We start from the raw sequence: 21,202 nt of genomic DNA on the forward strand, positions 1-21,202 counted from the left end.
GGATGTCAAAACTACATTCCTTAATGGATATCTTAAAGAAGAGTTGTATATGATGTAACCAGAAGGTTTTGTCGATCCAAAAGGTGCTCACAAAGTGTGCAAGCTCCAGCGATCCATTTATGGATTGGTGCAAGCATCTCGGAGTTGGAATATACGCTTTGATAGTGTGATCAAAGCATATGGTTTTATACACACTTTTGGAGAAGCCTGTATTTACAAGAAAGTGAGTGGGAGCTCTGTAGAATTTCTGATATTATATGTGGATGGCATATTGTTGATCAGAAATAATACTGAATTTCTGAATATCATAAAAGGATACTTGAATAAGAATTTTTCAATGAAATACCTCGGTGAAGCTGCTTATATATTGGGCAGCAAGATCTATAGAGATAGATCAAGACGCTTAATTGGACTTTCACAAAGCACATACCTTGATAAAGTCTTGAAGAAGTTCAAAATGAATCAAGGAAAGAAAGGGTTCTTGCCTATGTTACAAGGTGTGAAGTTGAGTCAGACTCAATGCCTGACCACTACAGAAGATAGAGAGAAAATGAAAGATATTCCCTATGCTTCAGCCATAGGTTCTATCATGTATGCAATGTTGTGTACCAGACCTAGTGTGTACCTTGCTATTAGTTTAGCAGGGAGGTACCAAAGTAATCCTGGAGTGGATCACTGGACAACGGTCAAGAACATCCTGAAATACCTGAAAAGGACTAAGGATATGTTTCTCGTCTATGGAGGTGAAAAAGAGCTCGTGGTAAATGGTTACGTTGATGCAAGCTTTAACACTGATCCAGATGACTCTAAGTCACAAACTGGATACGTATTTTTATTGAATGTTGGAGCTGTCAGTTGGTGCTGTTCTAAGAAGAGCGTTATGGCGGGATCTACGTGTGAAGTGGAATACATAGCTGCTTCGGATGCAGCAAATGAAGGAGTCTGGATGAAGGAGTTTATATCCGATCTAGGTGTAATACCTAGTGCATCGGGTCCAATGAAAATCTTTTGTGACAATACTAGTGCAATTGCCTTGGCAAAGGAATCCAGATTTCACAAAAGAACCAAGCACATCAAAAGAAGCTTCAATTCCATCCGCGATCAAGTCAAGGAGGGAGACATAGAGATCTGCAAGATACATACGGATTTGAATGTTGCAGACCCATGGACTAAGCCTCTCTCACGAGCAAAACATGATCAACACCAAGACTCCATGGGTTTTAGAATCATTACTGTTTAATCTAGATTATTGACTCTAGTGCAAGTAGGAGACTGAAGGAAATATGCCCTAGAGGCAATAATGAAGTTGTTATTTATATTTCCTTATATCATGATAAATGTTTATTATTCATGCTAGAATTGTATTAACCAGAAACTTAGTACATGTGTGAATACATAGACAAACAGAGTGTTTGTATGCCTCTACTTGACTAGCTCGTTAATCAAAGATGATTATGTTTCCTAGCCATGGATATGTGTTGTCATTTGATGAACGGGATCACATCATTAGAGAATGATGTGATGGACTAGACCCATCTGTTAGCTTAGGACTATGATCGTTTAGTTTATTGCTATTGCTTTCTTCATGATTTATACATGTTCCTATGACTATGAGATTATGCAACTCTCGAATACTGGAAGAACACTTAGTGTCCTATCAAACATCACAACGTAACTGGGTGATTATAAAGATGCTCTACATGTGTCTCCAATGGTGTTTGTTGAGTTGGCATAGATCGAGATTAGGATTTGTCACTCCGATTGTCGAAGAGGTATCTCTGGGCCCTCTCGGTAATGCCCATCACTATAAGCCTTGCAAGCAATGTGACTAATGAGGTAGTTGTGGGATGAGCATTACGAAAAGAGTAAAGAGACTTGCCGGTGACGAGATTCAACTAGGTATGATGATACCGACGACCGAATCTCGGGCAAGTAACATACGGACGACAAAGGGAACAACGTATGTTGTTATGCGGTTTGACCGATAAAGATCTTCGTAGAATATGTGGAAGCCAATATGAGCATCCAGGTTCCGCTATTGGTTATTGATCGGAGATGAGTCTCAGTCATGTCTACATAGTTCTCGAACCCATAGGGTCCGCACACTTAACGTTCGATGACGATCAGTATTATGACTTAATATGTTTTGGTGTGCCGAAGGTAGTTCGGAGTCCCGAATGAGATCACGGACATGCCGGGGAGTCTCAAAATGGTCGAGACACAAAGATTGGTATATTGGAAGACTATATTCGGACACCAGAATAGTTCCGAGGTGTATCGGGTATTTTCCGGAGTACCGGGTGGTTACCGGAACCCCCCGGGGGGTTATTGGGCCTCATGGGCCTATTGTTGGTAGAGAGGAGGAAGGCCAAGGCAGGGCGCCCCCCTTGCCCAAACCGAATTGGACTAGGGGGGTTGGCCCCCCTTTCCTTCTCTCCTCCCTCACCTTCCCCCTTCTCCTTGTTGCAATAGGAAAGGGGGGGGGGCCGAATCCTACTTGGAGTAGGATTTCCCCCCTTGGTGCGCCTCCTCCCCTTGGCTGGCCTCCTCCTCCCTCCCCCCTTTCTATACGTGGGAGGGGGGCACCCCAAAGGCACACAAAAGTTTCTCTTAGCCATGTGCGGTGCCCCCCTCCATAGAAACACACCTCGGTCATATCGTTGCGGTGCTTAGGCGAAGCCCTATGCCGGTAATTCATCATCACCGTCACCACGCCATCATGCTGACGAAACACTCCCTCAGCCTCAGCTGGGTCAAGAGTTCGAGGGATGTCTCCGAGCTGAACGTGTGCAGATCGTGGAGGTGCCGTACATTCGGTACTTGATCGGTTGGATCGCGAAGACGCTCGACTACATCAACCGCGTTACTTAACGCTTCCGCTTTCGGTCTACGAGGGTACGTTGACACACTCTCCCCTCTCGTTGCTATGCATCTCCTAGATAGCTCTTGCATGATCGTAGGAATTGTTTTGACATACTACGTTCCCCAACATACAATACCCCATTGTCACCATGAGTATTCATATGGAAGACATATATCAAGTGCTCACAAATCCATAAAAGTATTCAATCCGATAACAATGAAATCTGAAAGGGAAAAACTGAATTCATCACAACAAGATAGAGAGGGGAAAACACCACATGATCTGATTATATTAACAAAGCCCGCGATACGTCAAGATCGTGACATCTCAAGAACACGAGAGAGAGAGAGAGAGAGAGAGAGAGAGAGAGAGAGAGAGATTAAACACATAGCTAGTGGTACAAACCCTCGGCCCTAAGGGTGGACTACTCCCTCCTCATAGTGGTGGCCACCGGGATGATGAAGATGGCCACCGGAGATGATTGCCCTTCGGCAAGGTGCCGGAATGGGGTCTAGATTGGTTTTCGGTGGCTACAGAGGCCTGCGGCGGCGGAACTTCTGATCTAGGTTAGCCTCGAGGATTTTTGGAATATTTGGTGATTTATAGGGCAAAGAGGAGGTGCGGGAGGCCACCGAGGTGGGCACAACCCACCTGGGCACGCCTGGGCCCCCAGGCATGCCCTGGTGGGTTGTGCCCCCCTCGGGGTACCCCCCAGGTGCTTCTTTGGCCCACTGGTGGTCTTCTGGTCCATAAAAAATCCACAAAAAGTTTCGTGGTGTTTGGACTCCATTTGATATTGATTTCCCACGATGTAAAAAACAAGCAAAAAACAACAGCTGGCACTGGGCACTGGGTCAATAGGTTAGTCCCAAAAATGATATAAAGTTGACATAAAATGATTGTAAAACATCTAAGAATGATAATATAACAACATGGAACAATAAAAAATTACAGATACGTTGGAAACATATCAGCATCCCCAAGCTTAATTCCTGCTCGTCCTCGAGTAGGTAAATGATGAAAATAGAATTTTTGATGTGGAATGTTGCCTAACATGTTATCTCATAATATTTTCTTTGTAGCATGGACATTTGGACTTTTATATGGTTCAAAGCAATAATCTAGTTTTGACATGAGGACTTAAATACTCAAGCATATCAACAAGAAACCATGTCTTTCAAAATATCAATGCTAAATAAGTTATCCCTAGCCCATCATGCTCAATCATTGATCCATTCATGAAACACACTCGCATATTAGCTACACCCAATGCTAAAGTACGATCATAATGCCCCTAGTTGGTGCTTTTATAAGAGAAGATGGAGACTCAAATTAAAAATAAAAATTGCATAAAGTAAAAATTGAGAGATAAAAACATTTTGAGAGGCATACTTTTCCCCCCAACGAAAATGATTTAGAGCTCCCAACACTTTCCATGCTAGATATATCATAGGTGGTTCCCAACAGAAAAATAAAGTTTATTCCTTTTTCCACCATACAGAAAAATAAAGTTTATTCCTTTATCCACGGGTTCCTTCCATACCAACACTTTCTAAGGAATTTATTATTTGACAACATAAAGTAAATTTATTTTTCATTTCGGGACTAGGCATCCCTAATACATTTGCCTTACTCTCGTGCAATGACAAGTGAATAAGCACTCATCGTGAGAATAACACATCTAGCATGGAAAATATCGGCCACCCCTCACCGCCTCATGAGCGGTACGAGCACACAAAAGATAAGTTTATTTTGATAATTAGAGATGGCTCATACAAATTTTCTTAGAACGGCAAAAGAATACCACATATAGGTAGGTATGGTGGACTCATGTGGCAAAACTGGTTCAAAGGATTTTGGATGCACAAGTAGTGACCATACTTAGTGCAAAATGAAGGCTATAAGAAGATTGAGAAGCGACCAACCAAGAAACGAATAATCTCGCAAGCGAGCATTGAGCATAATTAACACCAAATAATGCACCACAAGTAGGATGCAATTTGATTGCATAACTATTGACTTTCGTGCTTGCATAGGGAATCGCAAACCTTAACACCAATATTATTACTAAATCATAATTACTCATCAACATGACTCACATATCATATCATCATATCTCAAAACTATTACAAGGAATCAAGTTTATTTTGTCCAATGATCTTCATGAAAGTTTTTATTATATCCTCCTTGGATATCTATCACTTTGGAACTAATTTTCATGTATTGCTTTTGATAAGCTCAAACAAATATAAGTGGAGATCATGAGCATAATATTTCTTTCTCTCAAATTAATTTAAGTGAAGCAAGAGAGAATTTCTTCAAAAATACTAAAGCACAACGTGCTAAAAAAGATATAAGTGAAGCACTATAGCAAATGACAAGCTACTCCAAAAAGATATAAGTGAAGATCAAGCGAGTAGTTAAGTAAATAGGTACCTATGCGAGAACTCTCTCTTATTTAAAACTTTCAGATCTAAGTATTTTATTAAAACAACAAGCAAAATGAAAATAAAATGACATTTCAAGGATAGCACAACTCATGGGGAGAAGCAAAAACTTAAGCTCAACCGATACTAACCGATAATTGTTGATGAAGAAAGGTGGGATGTCTACCGGGCATCCCCAAGCATAGATGCTTGAGACTTCTTGAAATATTATCTTGGGATGCCTTGGGCATCAAGCTTGAGCTTTTGTGTCTCCTTAATTCCTTTTATATCACAGTTTCCCTAAATCTTAAAAACTTCATCCACACAAAGCTCAACAAGAACTCACGAGATAAGTTAGTATAAACCAATGCAAAAACCTTATCATTCTCTATTGTAATAAATCACTAAAATTACATTGCATACTAAATGCCTCTGCATATATAATACTCATATCCTCAAATAGAATCATTAAACAAGCAAACATATGCAAAAAATACAAACATAACAACAATTTGCCAAACCAGTACAGTCTGTAAAGAATGCAAGAGTATCAATACTTCTTTAACTACAAAAATTATGAAATTTTACCACACTGTAGAATATTTATCAGAGCTTATTTTGCAAAAAAAAATCAAAATTTTATCGCAATTTGAATTTTCTAGGGAATTTTTTCAACAGCGATAAACTTTCTGTTTTGAAACAGCAACATGTAGACTTGCAAAATAAGCATAGTAAAGGCTATCATTGCCACTTTTATTAAAATAAAAGATGCAAAAAATTATTCTAAATAAAAGCAAGAAAATCCTAACAAAATAAATTGACGCTTCAAGCAGAAGAGATATCATGTGACGAATGAAAACATAGCTCCAATTGAGGTTACCGATAATGTTGGAGATGAACGAGGGGATGTCTTCCAAGGCATCCCCAAGCTTAGTTGCGTGGATATTCCTTGAATATTACCTTGGGGTGCCTTGGTAATCCCCAAGCTTAGGGTCTTGTCACTCCTTATTCTCCTCATATTGACATCTCACCCAAAACTTGAAAACTTCAATCACACCAAACTTAACGGAACTTCATGAGATAGGTTAGTATGATAAAGAGCAAACCATTTCACTTTGGTACAGTCAAATACAAGATGCATAATTGTTTCCACACAATGCCTACTATAGCATATCATTTCCATAATTTATACTGAGCAATATAAGCCATAGAAGCTACAAAACAAGAAAACTATGCATTGAAAATAGAATCTGTCAAAAACAGAACAGTCTGTAGTAATCTGTACTCCAACCATACTTATGCTACTCCAAAAATTCTAAAAATTTAGGAAAACCTGGGGATTTGTCTATTAATCTTCTGCAAAAAGAATCAGTATTTTGTCACGATTCTGTTAAAAATGAGAATTATTTTCCTGGGCACATAAGTTTCTGTTTTTCAGCAAGATCAAATCAACTATCACCATAGACCATCCCAAAGGTCTTACTTGACACTTTATTGAAACAAAAGAAATAAAACATGATTACTACAGTAGCCTAATCATGTGAAAACACAAAAACAGTAGGTAAAAGTGCTAGGTTGTCTCCCAACAAGCGCTTTTCTTTAATGCCTTTTAAGCTAGGCATGATGAGTTCAATGATGCTCGCATAAAGGATAAGGATTGAAACATAACAAGAGCATCATGAATCATAAGTTCCTCTCTCATAATAATTTTCAGTAGCATCATGAATAGATTCATCAATATAACCATCACATAAAGCATTCTTTTTATGATCCAAAAGCATAGAAAATGTATTACCCTCCACATAAGCAATTTTATTCTAATTCACAATAGCGGGAGTATCATATGAAACTTGGATACTAAAAATTGTCCCCACATTAAGAGAGTAATGTTTAGTAAAAGGATATTCAAAATTATGGAAATAATTATCACTACTTTTTATAACGTAAGTATCATCACAATAATCATCATAAGTAGGAGGCATGCAATCATCATAGCCAATTTCTTCATTCAAAGTAAGGGGACTAAAAAGATCATCTCCATTAAGCATAACATCCCAAAGCTTGGGACAAACATTAATTACAGCAAATAAGTTCTCAAACATGTCATTCTCATCAAACATAGGATCCCCAAGCTTGTGTCTTGGCATATCATAAGCATAATCACTCTCAACATTAATAGTACGAATAGCACCAACGGTATAACAATTAATATCATCATAATTTCCCAAACTTGGTGCCAAAAAGATTTCCAAGGTTATAAGAAGTGTCATTATCTCCCCAATCATAATCATCACAACAAGCAATAGGCATAACAAAATCATCATCAATAATGCTCTCGGACATTGTGCCATAACACATAGAAGCAATATCATCATCAAGTTTATCATCTTCCACAATTATTTTTGATTCATTTTCATGAGGCATAACAATAATAGGAGCAACACTATTTGGGAGAGATACATTTTTACCTATATTATTTCTTCTTCTTTTCTTCTTCTTCACCACATCATGTGTGGGTTTAATTAATTTTTTCAAGCTTCATGTTGAAGAGATTGATTGGATAGGAAGTTCCTCCTTGTTACCTATTTCATCATGAGAGACAATAGGAGGGAAAGTAGAAATCTTTACCCTTTCATTAGTATTCATTTTATATTCTATTGGTTTTCCCATCATTCTATAGTTGGCAATATAAGCATTCTCATTGCAAATTACCATGCAAAACATATAGATATTTTTTAGTTTAGTTTCAATGTCATCCATGAGAATGAATACTTCAAACCAACTATTTTTATATCTCAATTATTCACTCCCCCAAAAAAGATAAAGCTCATTATAAAGTTCAAGGGTGACCAAGTTATTGCAATATTTGGACACGATTCGATCATGAAAAAGCATGTATTGGAAATTAAGGTGACCAAATTTATTGCAAAGATCACAAGTAATAGGACAAAGAGAACACAACTTTGTAGCGAAATCATCTATCACTTTGAGCAAAGAATTGGTTCTATCATGTTTATGCTTCTTGCAAAATCTATCTTCCCTATAAGGTACGTCTTCACAAACTTTATGCACTCCATAAAAATTGTCAAGCTTATAAGAAACCTTTTTGTCATGACTTGCGCAATAATGATTAGCATTTTGGATATTCAAAGAATTCATACTAACGATCATGCAATAATGCTCATAATTCAAATATTTTGTGTCAAACATTTTATTGACTTCTTCTTCTAACAATTGAGCATAATTTTCCGAACCATCATTTTCATGAAAGATTTTATAAAGATGATCAATAATATGATGCAACTTCAATTCCATTTTTTATGTAGTTTTCTTTTATAAACCAAACTAGTGATAAAATAAGAAACTAAAATATTCAATTGCAACATCTAAAAGATATACCTTCAAGCACTCACCTCCCCGGCAACAGCATGAGAAAAGAGCTTGGTGTCTATGTAGACACGTGTTGGGCCTCCAAGCGCAGAGTTTGTAGGACAGTAGCAATTTTCCCTCAAGTGGATGACCTAAGGTTTATCAATCTGTGGGAGGCGTAGGATGGAGATGGTCTCTCTCAAACAACCCTGCAACCAAATAATTAAAAGTCTCTTGTGTCCTCAACACACCAAATACAATGGTAATTTGTATAGGTGCACTAGTTCGGCGAAGAGATGGTGATACAAGTGTAATATGGAAGGTAGAAATATATTTTTACAATCTGAATAATTAAAAACAGAAAGGTAGCAAATTTTAAACGGGCAAAAAACGGTATTGCAATGCTTGAAAATGAGGCCTAGGGTCCGTACTTTTGCTAGTGCAATATCTCAACAGTGCTAATATAATTGGATCATATAACCACCCCTCAAAGTCTGATGAAGAATCACTCCAAAGTTCCTATCTAGCGGAGAACGTAAGAAGAAACTATTTGTAGGGTACGAAACCACCTCGAAGCTATTATTTTCGATCGATCTATCCAAGAGTTCGTACCAAAATAACACCAAATAATTTCAGATTCATCATACTCAATCCAACACAAAGAACCTCAAAGAGTGCCCCAAGATTTCTACCGGAGAAACCAAGACAAGAACATGCATCAACCCCTATGCGTAGATTACCCCAATGTCACCTCGGGAATCCGTGAGTTGAGTGCCAATAACATATATCAAGTGAATCAATACGGTACCCCATTGTCACCACGAGTATTCATATGCAAGACATATATCAAGTGCTCTCAAATCCATAAAATTATTCAATCCGATAACAACGAAATCTCAAAGGGAAAAACTCAATTCATCACAATAAGATACAGAGGGAAAAACACCATATGATCCGACTATATTAACAAAGCCCGCGACACATCCAGATCATGACATCTCAAGAATACGAGAGAGAGATTAAACACATAGCTACTGGTACAAACCCTCAGCCTTGAGGCTGGACTACTCCCTCCTCATCATGGTGGCCGCCGGGATGATGAAGATGGCCACCGAGATGATTCCCCCCTCCGGCAGGGTGCCGGAACGGGGTCTAGATTGGTTTTTGGTGGCTACAGAGGCCTGCGGCGGCGGAACTTCTGATCTAGGTTAGTCCCAAGGGTTTTTGGAATATTTGGTGATTTATAGGGCAAAGAGGGGGTGCGGGAGGCCACCAAGGTGGGCACAACCCACCTGGGCGCGCCTGGGCCCCCAGGCACGCCCTGATGGGTTGTGCCCCCCTTGGGGCACCCCCACGTGCTTCTATGGCCCACTGGTGGTCTTATGGTCCATAAAAAATTCCACAAAAAGTTTCGCGGTGTTTGGACTCTGTTTGATATTGATTTCTTGTGATGTAAGAAACAAGCAAAAAACAACAACTAGCACTGGGCACTGGGTCAATATGTTAGTCCCAAAAAATGATATAAAGTTGCCATAAAATGATTGTAAAACATCCAAGAATGATAATATAACATCATGGAACAATCAAAACTTATAGATACGTTGGAGACGTATCAGCTGCGCAGGGAGCTGGCCACTAGAGACAGAGAGATGGCAGCGAAGGACGAGGTGCTCGTGGATAGGTATGCTGCTCTAATTGAGCTCCGCAGCTACGCCCTTGACATGTTGTCACGCCACGACAAGGAGAAAAGCAAGCTCGGTCATGGCTCGTCACCATGACGAAGCAGCTAGAGGAGGCGAGGGACAACCTCACCCAGGAGACTCTCCGGATGACCTTCCTGGTGAAGCGGGAGCACAAGGAGTAGGATGAGATCTAGCTAGGAGCATCTCGGAGGTATGCCGGTGGAGATCGAGAAGCCGAACTAGGTTCCGCGTAAGGTCTACCGCCAGGCAAGCACGATGATCTCCATCGTCGGGATTAAGCCATACGACCACCACATCGACTTCAATGACCACCGGCCGGCTGACCTTATCGGCTTCTTTTGGCACCTCACCAACCAGCTCTCCCACCTTCGCAAGATTGTGGGCGACAAGCTGGACAAGGAGAGACTGTGGGTGGCCATGGCGGTGGCATCGCGCATCCTCTCCGGACTCCACCACCGTGACCAATTCTTCTCGGTGGACGCCATCATGGATGAGCTGGCGCCGGCGGAACGCGGGAGGTCGTCGAGGGTCGTGGCGAGCCATGTCTCCTGGATGGTTGATAACCCACAAGTATAGGGGATCACAACAGTTTTTGCGGGTAGAGTATTCAACCCAAATTTATTGATTCGACATAAGGGGAACCAAAGTATATTTGCAAGTATTAGCAGTTGAGTTGTCAATACAACCACACCTGGAGAACTAAATATCTGCAGCAGAGTGATTAGTAGCACAGTAGTATGATAGTTTGATAGTAGCATTAATAGTAGCAATAGTAACGGTAACAATAACAGTACCTGTTTTGCAGTGATAGTAACAATAGCAACATCGAAAGTAACTTAGAAAAGATCAATATGCGAGAAGCATATGCATTGGATCTGTGATGGATATTTGTGTTGGATGGCATTCATCATGTAATAGTCACAATCTAGAGTGACACAGAACTATCTCCAATTCATCAGTGTAATGTAAGCATGTATTCCGTATATAGTCATACATGCTTATAATAAGAACTTGCATGACATCTTTTGTCCTACCCTCCCGTGGCATCAGGGTCCATAAAGAAACTAAGGGATATTAAGGACTCCTTTTAATAGAGAACTGGAACAAAGCATTAGCACATAGTGAATACATGAACTCCTCAAACTATGGTAATTAGCGGAAAGAATCCCAATTATTGTCACCTTGGGGTATGCGGATCATAACACATAATAGGTGCGTATAACTTGCAAGATAGGATCAAGAACTCAAATATATTCATGAAAACATAAAGGTTTCAGATCTGAAATTATGGCACTTGGGCCCTGGTGACAAGCATTAAGCATAGCAAAGTCATAGCAACATCAATCTCAGAACATAGTGGATACTAGGGATCAAGCCCTAACAAATTGACTTCATTACATGATAAATCTCATCCAACCCCATCATCATCCAACAAGCCTACGAAGGAATAACTCACTCCGGATGGCGAGCATCATTAAATTGGTGATGAAGAAGGGTTGGTGAATCCCCCTCTCCGGAGCCCCGAACGGAGTCCAGATCTGGCCTCCCGATGAATAATGGGAGGTGGCGATGGCTTCGTATCGTAAAACGGGATGAAACATGTTCTCCTATTTTTTCTTGTGAAATAGTATATGCTTGAGATTAGGGTCAGCGGAGCCACGTGGGACCCATAAGGTACTAGGGCGCGCCGAGGCGGTGGTCGCGCCCAATTGCCTTGTGCGCAGCTGGTGGGTCCCCTCATGTAGATCTTTGCTCCACTATTTTTTCTTTATGCCATAAAAAATCTCCAAAAAGTTGTGTCCAATTCCAAGAATTTTTTTCTGCACAAAAACAACACCATGGTAGTTCTACTGAAAACAACGTCAGTCTGGGTTAGTTTCATTCAAATCATGCAAATTAGAGTCCAAAACAAGAGCAAAAGTGTTTGGAAAAGCAGATAAAACGGAGACGTATCAGTGGTTGATACATCTCCATCGTATCTATAAATTTTGATTGTTTCATGCCAATATTCTACAACTTTCATATACTTTTGGCAACATTTTATATTATTTTTGGGACTAACATATTGATCCAGTGCCATGTTAGTTCCTATTTGTTGCATGTTTTTTGTTTCGCAAAATATCCATATCAAATGAAGTCCAAACACGATAAAAATTAATGGAGATTTATTTTGGAATATTTGCTATTTTTGGAAAATAGAATCAATGTGAGACGATGCCCGAGGGGGGCAGAAGCCCATGGGGCGTGTCCTATCCATGGCGTGACTGTCAGGATTGTGGGTCCCCTTTAAGGCAGTTGGTGCCCTTCTTTTGTCGCAAGAAATATAATATCTAGAAGAAAATCATGTTAAAATTTCAGCCCAATCAGAGTTAAGCATCTCTGGGAATTAAAGAAGCGATGAAGGGCCGGAAAATGGGAATGTGAAACAGAAGACAACAGAGGGAGACAGATCCAATCTCGGAGGGGCTCCCGCCCCTCCGCCTCCATGGAAGCCATGGACCAGAGGGTAAACTCTCCTCCTACCTAGGGGGGAGGCCAAGGAAAAATAAGGAGGGGGTGAAGGAAATATTGTTGGGGATCGTAGCAGAAATTTAAAATTTTCTACGCATCACCAAGATCAATCTATGGAGTCATCTAGCAACGAGAGGGAGAGGAGTGCATCTACATACCCTTGTAGATCGTGAGCGGAAGTGTTCAAGAGAACTGGGTTGATGGAGTCGTACACGTCGTGATCCAAATCACCGATGATCCTAGCGCCGAACAGACGGCACCTCCGTGTTCAACACACGTACGGAGCGGAGACGTCTCCCGCGCCTTGATCCAGCAAGGAGGAGGGAGAGGTTGAGGAAGAGAGCTCCAACAGCAACACGACGGCGTGGTGGTGGTGGAGCGGCAGTACTCCGGCAGGGCTTCGCCAAGCTCTTAACGGAGGATGAGAGGTGTTGGGGAGGGGAGGGGCTGCGCCTTTGATGTGGTGTGCAACCCTCCCCTTGCCCTTCTATTTATAGGGGAAGGGGGAAGGGGGCCGGCCCCCTCTAGATGAGATCTAGAGGGGGGGGGGGGCAGCGGCCAAGGGGAGGGGCTTGCCCCCCAAGCAAGGGGGTGCCCACTCTAGGGGGGATGCGCCCATCCCTCCAAGGGCTGGTTCCCTTTCCTCTACGACCCATGAGGCCCTCCGAGAGAGGTGGCCCCTCCCGGTGGACCCTCGGAGCCCCTCCGGTGGCCCCGGTATAATACCGATATGCCCCCGAACTTTTCCGGTGACCGTATGACAACTTCCCACATATAAATCTTCACCTCCGGACCATTCCGAAACTCCTCGTGCCGTCCGGGATCTCATCTGGGACTCCGAACAACATTCGATAATCACATATAAGTCTTCCTAATAACCCTAGTGTCATCGAACCTTAAGTGTGTAGACCCTACGGGTTCGGGAACCATGCAGACATGACCGAGACAACTCTCCGGCCAATAACCAACAGCGGGATCTGGATACCCATGTTGGCTCCCACATGTTCCATGATGATCTCATTGGATGAACCACGATGTTGAGGATTCAAGCAATCCTGTATACAATTCCCTTTGCAATCGGTACGTTACTTGCCCGAGGTTCGATCGTTGGTATCCCAATACCTCGTTCAATCTCGTTACCGGCAAGTCACTTTACTCGTTCCGTAACACATCATCCCGTGACCAACCCTTAGTCACACTGAGCTCATTACAATGATATCTTACCGAGTGGGCCCAGAGATACCTCTCCATCATACGGAGTGACAAATCCCAGTCTCGATTCGTGCCAACCCAACAGACACTTTCGGAGATACCCGTAGTGCACCTTTATAGTCACCCAGTTACGTTGTGATGTTTGGCACACCCAAAGTATTCCTACAGTATCCAAGAGTTGCACAATCTCATGGTCTAAGGAAAAGATACTTGACATTAGAAAAGCTTTAGCAGATAAACTACACGATCTTGCGCTATGCTTAGGATTGGGTCTTGTCCATCACATCATTCTCCTAATGATGTGATCCCGTTATCGATGACATCCAATGTCCATGGTCAGGAAACCGTAACCATCTATTGATCAACGAGCTAGTCAACTAGAGGCTCACTAGGGACATGTTGTGGTCTATGTATTCACACATGTATTACGATTTCCGGATAACACAATTATAGCATGAACAATAGACAATTATCATGAACAAGGAAATATAATAATAACCATTTTATTATTGCCTCTAGGGCATATTTCCAATAGTCTCCCACTTGCACTAGAGTCAATAATCTAGTTACATTGTGATGAATCGAACACCCATAGAGTTCTGGTGTTGATCATGTTTTGCTCAAGGAAGAGGTTTAGTCAATGGATCTGCGACATTCAGGTCTGAATGCACTTTACAAATATCTATGTCTCCATTTTGAACATTTTCACGAATGGAGTTGAAGCGACGCTTGATATGCCTGGTCTTCCTATGAAACTTGGGCTCCTTGGCAAGGGCAATAGCTCCAGTGTTGTCACGGAAGAGAGTCATCGGGCCCGACTCATTGGGAATAACTCCTAGGTCGGTAATGAACTCCTTCATCCAGATTGCTTCTTGTGCTGCCTCCGAGGCTGCCATGTACTCCGCTTCACATGTAGATCCCGCCACAACGCTTTGCTTGCAACTACACAAGCTGACTGCCCCACCATTCATAATATACACGTATCCAGTTTGTGACTTAGAGTCATCCAGATCTGTGTCGAAGCTAGCATCGACGTAACCCTTTACGACGAGCTCTTCGTCACCTCCATAAACGAGAAACATATCCTTAGTCCTCTTCAGGTACTTCAGGATATTCTTGACCGCTGTCCAGTGTTCCATGCCGGGATTACTTTGGTACCTTCCTACCAAACTCACGGCAAGGTTTACATCAGGTCTGGTACACAACATGGCATACATAATAGACCCTATGGCTGAGGCATAGGGGACGACACTCATCTTTTCTCTATCTTCTATCGTGGTCGGGCATTGAGACGTGCTCAATCTTACGCCTTGCAATACAGGCAAGAACCCATTCTTGGACTGATCCATATTGAACTTCTTCAACATCTTGTCAAGGTACGTACTTTGTGAAAGACCAATGAGGCGTCTCGATCTATCTCTATAGACCTTGATGCCTAATATATAAGCAACTTCTCCAAGATCCTTCATTGAAAAACACTTGTTCAAGTAGGCCTTTATGCTTTCCAAGAATTCTATATCATTTCCCATCAATAGTATGTCATCCACATATAATATGAGAAATGCTACAGAGCTCCCACTCACTTTCTTGTAAACACAGGCTTCTCCATAAGTCTGCATAAACCCAAACGCTTTGATCACCTCATCAAATCGAATGTTCCAACTCCGAGATGCTTGCACCAGCCCATAGATTGAGTGTTGCAGCTTGAACACCTTGTCAGCATTCTTAGGATCGACAAAACCTTCCGGCTGCATCATATACAATTCTTCCTTAAGGAAACCATTAAGGAATGCCGTTTTGACATCCATTTGCCATATCTCATAATCATAGAATGCGGCAATTGCTAACATGATTCGGACGGACTTCAACTTCGCTACGGGTGAGAAAGTCTCATCGTAGTCAACCCCTTGAACTTGTCGATAACCCTTAGTGACAAGCCGGGCCTTATAGATGGTCACATTACCATCCGCGTATGTCTTCTTCTTAAAGATCCATTTATTTTCTATGGCTCGCCGATCATCGGGAAAGTCAGTCAAAGTCCATACTTCGTTTTCATACATGGATCCTATCTCGGATTTCATGGCTTCCAGCCATTTGTCGGAATCTGGGCCCGCCATCGCTTCTTCATAGTCCGAAGGTTCACCATTGTCTAACAACATGATTTCCAGGACAGGGTTGCCGTATCACTCTGGTGCAGAACGAGTCCTTGTGGACCTACGAAGTTCAGTAGCAACTTGATCGGAAGTTTCATGATCATCATCATTAACTTCCTCTCTAGTCAGTGCAGGCAGCTCAGGAACATTTTCTTGAGCTGCGCCACTCTCCGGTTCAAGAGGCAATACTTCATCAAGTTCTACTTTCCTCCCACTTACTTCTTTCGAGAGAAACTCTTTCTCTAGAAAGGATCCATTCTTGGCAAAAAGATCTTGCCTTCGGATCTAAGGTAGAAGGTATACCCAATAGTTTCTTTAGGGTATCCTATGAAGACGCATTTTTCCGATTTGGGTTCGAGCTTTTCAGGTTGAAGTTTCTTGACATAAGCATCACATCCCCAAACTTTCAGAAACGACAGCTTAGGTTTCTTACCAAACCACAATTCATAAGGTGTCGTCTCCATGGATTTCGACGGAGCCCTATTTAAAGTGAATGCGGCAGTCTCTATAGCATAACCCCAAAATGACAGCGGTAGATCGGTATGAGACGTCATAGATCGTACCATATCCAATAGAGTGCGATTACGATGTTCGGACACACCATTATGCTGAGGTGTTCCAGGCGGCATGAGTTGTGAAACAATTCCGCGTTTCCTTAAGTGCATGCCAAATTCGTGACTCAAATATTCTCCCCCACGATCTGATCGTAAGAACTTGATTTTCCTGTCACGTTGATTCTCAACCTCACTCTGAAATTCCTTGAACTTTTCAAAGGTCTCAGACTTGTGTTTCATTAAGTAGACATACCCATATCTACTCAAGTCATCAGTGAGGGTGAGAACATAACGATAGCCACTGCGAGCCTCAACACTCATTGGACCGCACACATCAGCATGTATGATTTCCAATAAGTTGGTTGCTCGCTCCATTGTTCCGGTGAACGGAGTCTTGGTCATTTTGCCCATGAAGCATGGTTCGCATGGGTCAAATGATTCATAATCAAGAGACTCCAAAAGTCCATCTGCATGGAGTTTCTTCATGCGTTTGACACCAATGTGACCAAGGCGGCAATGCCACAAGTATTTGGGACTATCATTATCAACCTTACATCTTTTGGCATTCACACTATGAATATGTGTAACATCACGTTCGAGATTGAAAAATAATAAACCATTGACCAGCGGGGCATGACCATAAAACATGTCTCTCATATAAATAGAGAAACCATTATTCTCATATTTAAATGAGTAGCCATCTCGCATTAAACGAGATCCAGATACAATGTTCATGCTCAAAGATGGTACTAAATAACAATTATTGAGGTTTAAAACTAATCAGATAGGTAAATGTAGAGGTAGCATGCCGACGGCGATCACATCGACCTTGGAACCATTCCTGACGCGCATCGTCACCTCATCCTTCGCCAGTCTCTGTTTATTCCGAAGTTCCTGTTTTGAGTTACAAATATGAGCAACTGCACCGGTATCAAATACCCAGGAGCTACTACGAGCGCTGGTTAGGTACACATCAATAACATGTATATCACATATACATTTGGCATTGCCGGCCTTCTTATCCGCTAAGTACTTGGGGCAGTTCCGCTTCCAGTGACCGTTTCCCTTGCAATAAAAGCACTCAGTCTCACGCTTGGGTCCATTCTTTGGCTTCTTCCTGGTAGCTTGCTTACCGGGCGCGACAACTCCCTTGCCATCCTTCTTGAAGTTCTTTTTACCCTTGCCTTTCTTGAACTTAGTGGTTTTAGTCAACATCAACACTTGATTTTCCTTTTTGATTTCCACCTTCGCTGATTTCAGCATTGAATATACCTCAGGAATGGTCTTTTCCATCCCCTACATATTGAAGTTCATCACAAAGCTCTTGTATCTAGGTGGGAGCGATTGAAGGATTCTATCAACGACCGCATCATCCGGGAGATTAACTCCCAGCTGAGACAAGCGGTTATGCAACCCAGACATTTTGAGTATGTGCTCGCTGACGGAACTATTCTCCTCCATCTTACAACTGTAGAACTTGTCAGAGACTTCATATCTCTCGACCCGGGTATGAGATTGGAACACCATTTTCAGCTCTTGGAACATCTCATATGCTCCGTGTTTCTCAAAATGCTTTTGGAGCCCCAGTTCTAAGCTGTAAAGCATGCCACAGTGAACCAGGGAGTAATCATCACTACGCATCTGCCAAGCGTTCATAACGTCTTGTTCTGCTGGGAAAACAGGTGCTTCACCTAGCGGTGCATCAAGGACATACGCTTTCCTGGCAGCTATGAGGATAATCCTCAGGTTACGGACCCAGTCCGTGTAGTTGTTGCCATCGTCTTTCAGCTTGGTTTTCTCTAGGAACGTGTTGAAGTTGAGGGCAACATTAGCGTGGGCCATTTGATCTACAAGACATATTGCAAAGATTTTAGACTATGTTCATGATAATTAAGTTCATCTAATCAAATTATTTAATGAACTCCCACTCAGATAGACATCCCTCTAGTCATCTAAGTGATACATGATCCGAGTCAACTAGGACGTGTCCGATCATCACGTGAGATGGACTAGTCATCATCGGTGAACATTTGCACCTCCGCGTTCAACACACGTACGGAGCGGAGACGTCTCCTGCGCCTTGATCTAGCAAGGAGGAGGGAGAGGTTGAGGAAGAGAGCTGCAACAGCAGCACGACGGCGTGGTGGTGGTGGAGCGGCAGTACTCCGGTAGGGCTTCGCCAAGCACTTAACGGAGGAGCAGAGGTGTTGGGGAGGGGAGGGGCTGCGCCTTTGATGTGGTGTGCAGCCCTCCCCTTGCACCTCTATTTATAGGGGAAGGGGGAAGGGGGCCGGCCCCCTCTAGATGAGATCTAGAGGGGAAGGCGGCGGCTAAGGGGAGGGGCTTGCCCCCCAAGCAAGGGGGGGCGCCCACTCTAGGGTTTCCCCCCAACCCTAGGCGCATGGGCCCAAGGGGGGATGCGCCCATCCCTCCAAGGGCTCGTTCCCTTTCCTCTATGGCCCATGAGGCCCTCCAAGAGAGGTGGCCCCTCCCGGTGGACCCCGGAACCCCTCCGGTGGCCCTGGTATAATACCGATATGCCCCCAAACTTTTCCGGTGACCGTATGACAACTTCCCACATGTAAATCTTCACCTCCGGACCATTCCGGAACTCCTCGTGATGTCCAAGATCTCATCCGGGACTCCGAACAACATTCGGTAATCAAATATAAGTCTTCCTAATAACCCTAGCGTCATCGAACCTTAAGTGTGTAGACCCTACGGGTTCGGGAACCATGCAAACATGACCGAGACAACTCTCTGGCCAATAACCAACAGCGGGATCTGGGTACCCATATTGGCTCCCACATGTTCCACGATGATCTCATCGGATGAACCACGATGTCGAGGATTCAAGCAATCCCGTATACAATTCCCTTTGTCAATCGGTACGTTACTTGCCTGAGATTCGATCGTCGGTATCCCAATACCTCGTTCAATCTCATTACCGGCAAGTCACTTTACTTGTTCCGTAACACATCATCCCGTGACCAACCCTTAGTCACATTGAGCTCATTACGATGATGTCTTATCGAGTGGGCCCAGAGATACCTCTCCGTCATACGGAGTGACAAATCCCAGTCTCAATTCGTGCCAACCCAACAGACACTTTCGGAGATACCCGTAGTGCACCTTTATAGTCACCCAGTTACGTTGTGATGTTTGGCACACCCAAAGTATTCCTACAGTATCCGGGAGTTTCACAATCTCATGGTCTAAGGAAAAGATACTTGACATTAGAAAAGCTTTAGCAGACGAACTACACGATCTTGCGCTATGCTTAGGATTGGGTCTTGTCCATCACATCATTCTCCTAATGATGTGATCCTATTATCAATGACATCCAATGTCCATGGTCAGGAAACCGTAACCATCTATTGATCAACGAGCTAGTCAAATAGAGGCTCACTAGGGACATGTTGTGGTCTATGTATTCACACATGTATTACGATTTCCGGATAACACAATTATAGCATGAACAATAGACAATTATCATGAACAAGGAAATATAATAATAACCATTTTATTATTGCCTCTAGGGCATATTTCCAACAAATATACCCTAGAGGCAATAATAAAGTTGTTATTTTATATTTCCTTATTCATGATAAAGATTTATTATTCATGCTAGAATTGTATTGATCGGAAACCTTCATACATGTGTGAATACAGAAACAAACCCCGTGTTCCTAGTGAGCCTCTACTAGACTAGCTCGTTTATCAAAGATGGTTAAGGTTTCCTAACCATTGACATGGATTGTCGTTTGATAACGGGATCACATCATTAGGAGAATGATGTGATGGACAACACCCATCCTTTGGCTTAGCATAATGATCGTTCAGTTTTATTGCTATTGCTTTCTTCATGTCAAATACATATTCCTTTGACTATGAGATTATGCAACTCTTGGATATTGGAGGAATATCTTGTGTGCTATCAAACGTCACAACGTAACTGGGTGATTATAAAGATGCTTTACAGGTATCTCCGAAGGTGTTTGTTGAGTTGGCATAGATCGAGATTAGGATTTGTCACTCCGAGTATCGGAGAGGTATCTCTGGGCCCTCTTGGCAATACACATCATAAGCTTGCAAGCAAACGACTAAGGAGTTAGTCACAAGGTGATGTATTTTGGAGCAAGTAAAGAGACTTTCCGGTAACGAGATTGAACTAGGTATGAAGATACCGACGATCGAATCTCGGGCAAGTAAGATACCGATGAACAAAGGGAATTGTGTATGTTTTCATAACGGTTTGACCGATAAATATCTTCGTAGAATATGTAGGATCCAATATGGGCATCCAGGTTCCGCCATTGGTTATTGACTGGAGAGGTGTCTCGGTCATGTCTACATAGTTCTCAAACCCGTAGGGTCTGCACGCTGAATGTTCGATGACGATATAGTATTA

This window comes from Triticum aestivum, chromosome 6A, assembly GCF_018294505.1.
Source record: "Triticum aestivum cultivar Chinese Spring chromosome 6A, IWGSC CS RefSeq v2.1, whole genome shotgun sequence".
In the NCBI taxonomy this organism is placed as follows: domain Eukaryota; kingdom Viridiplantae; phylum Streptophyta; class Magnoliopsida; order Poales; family Poaceae; genus Triticum; species Triticum aestivum.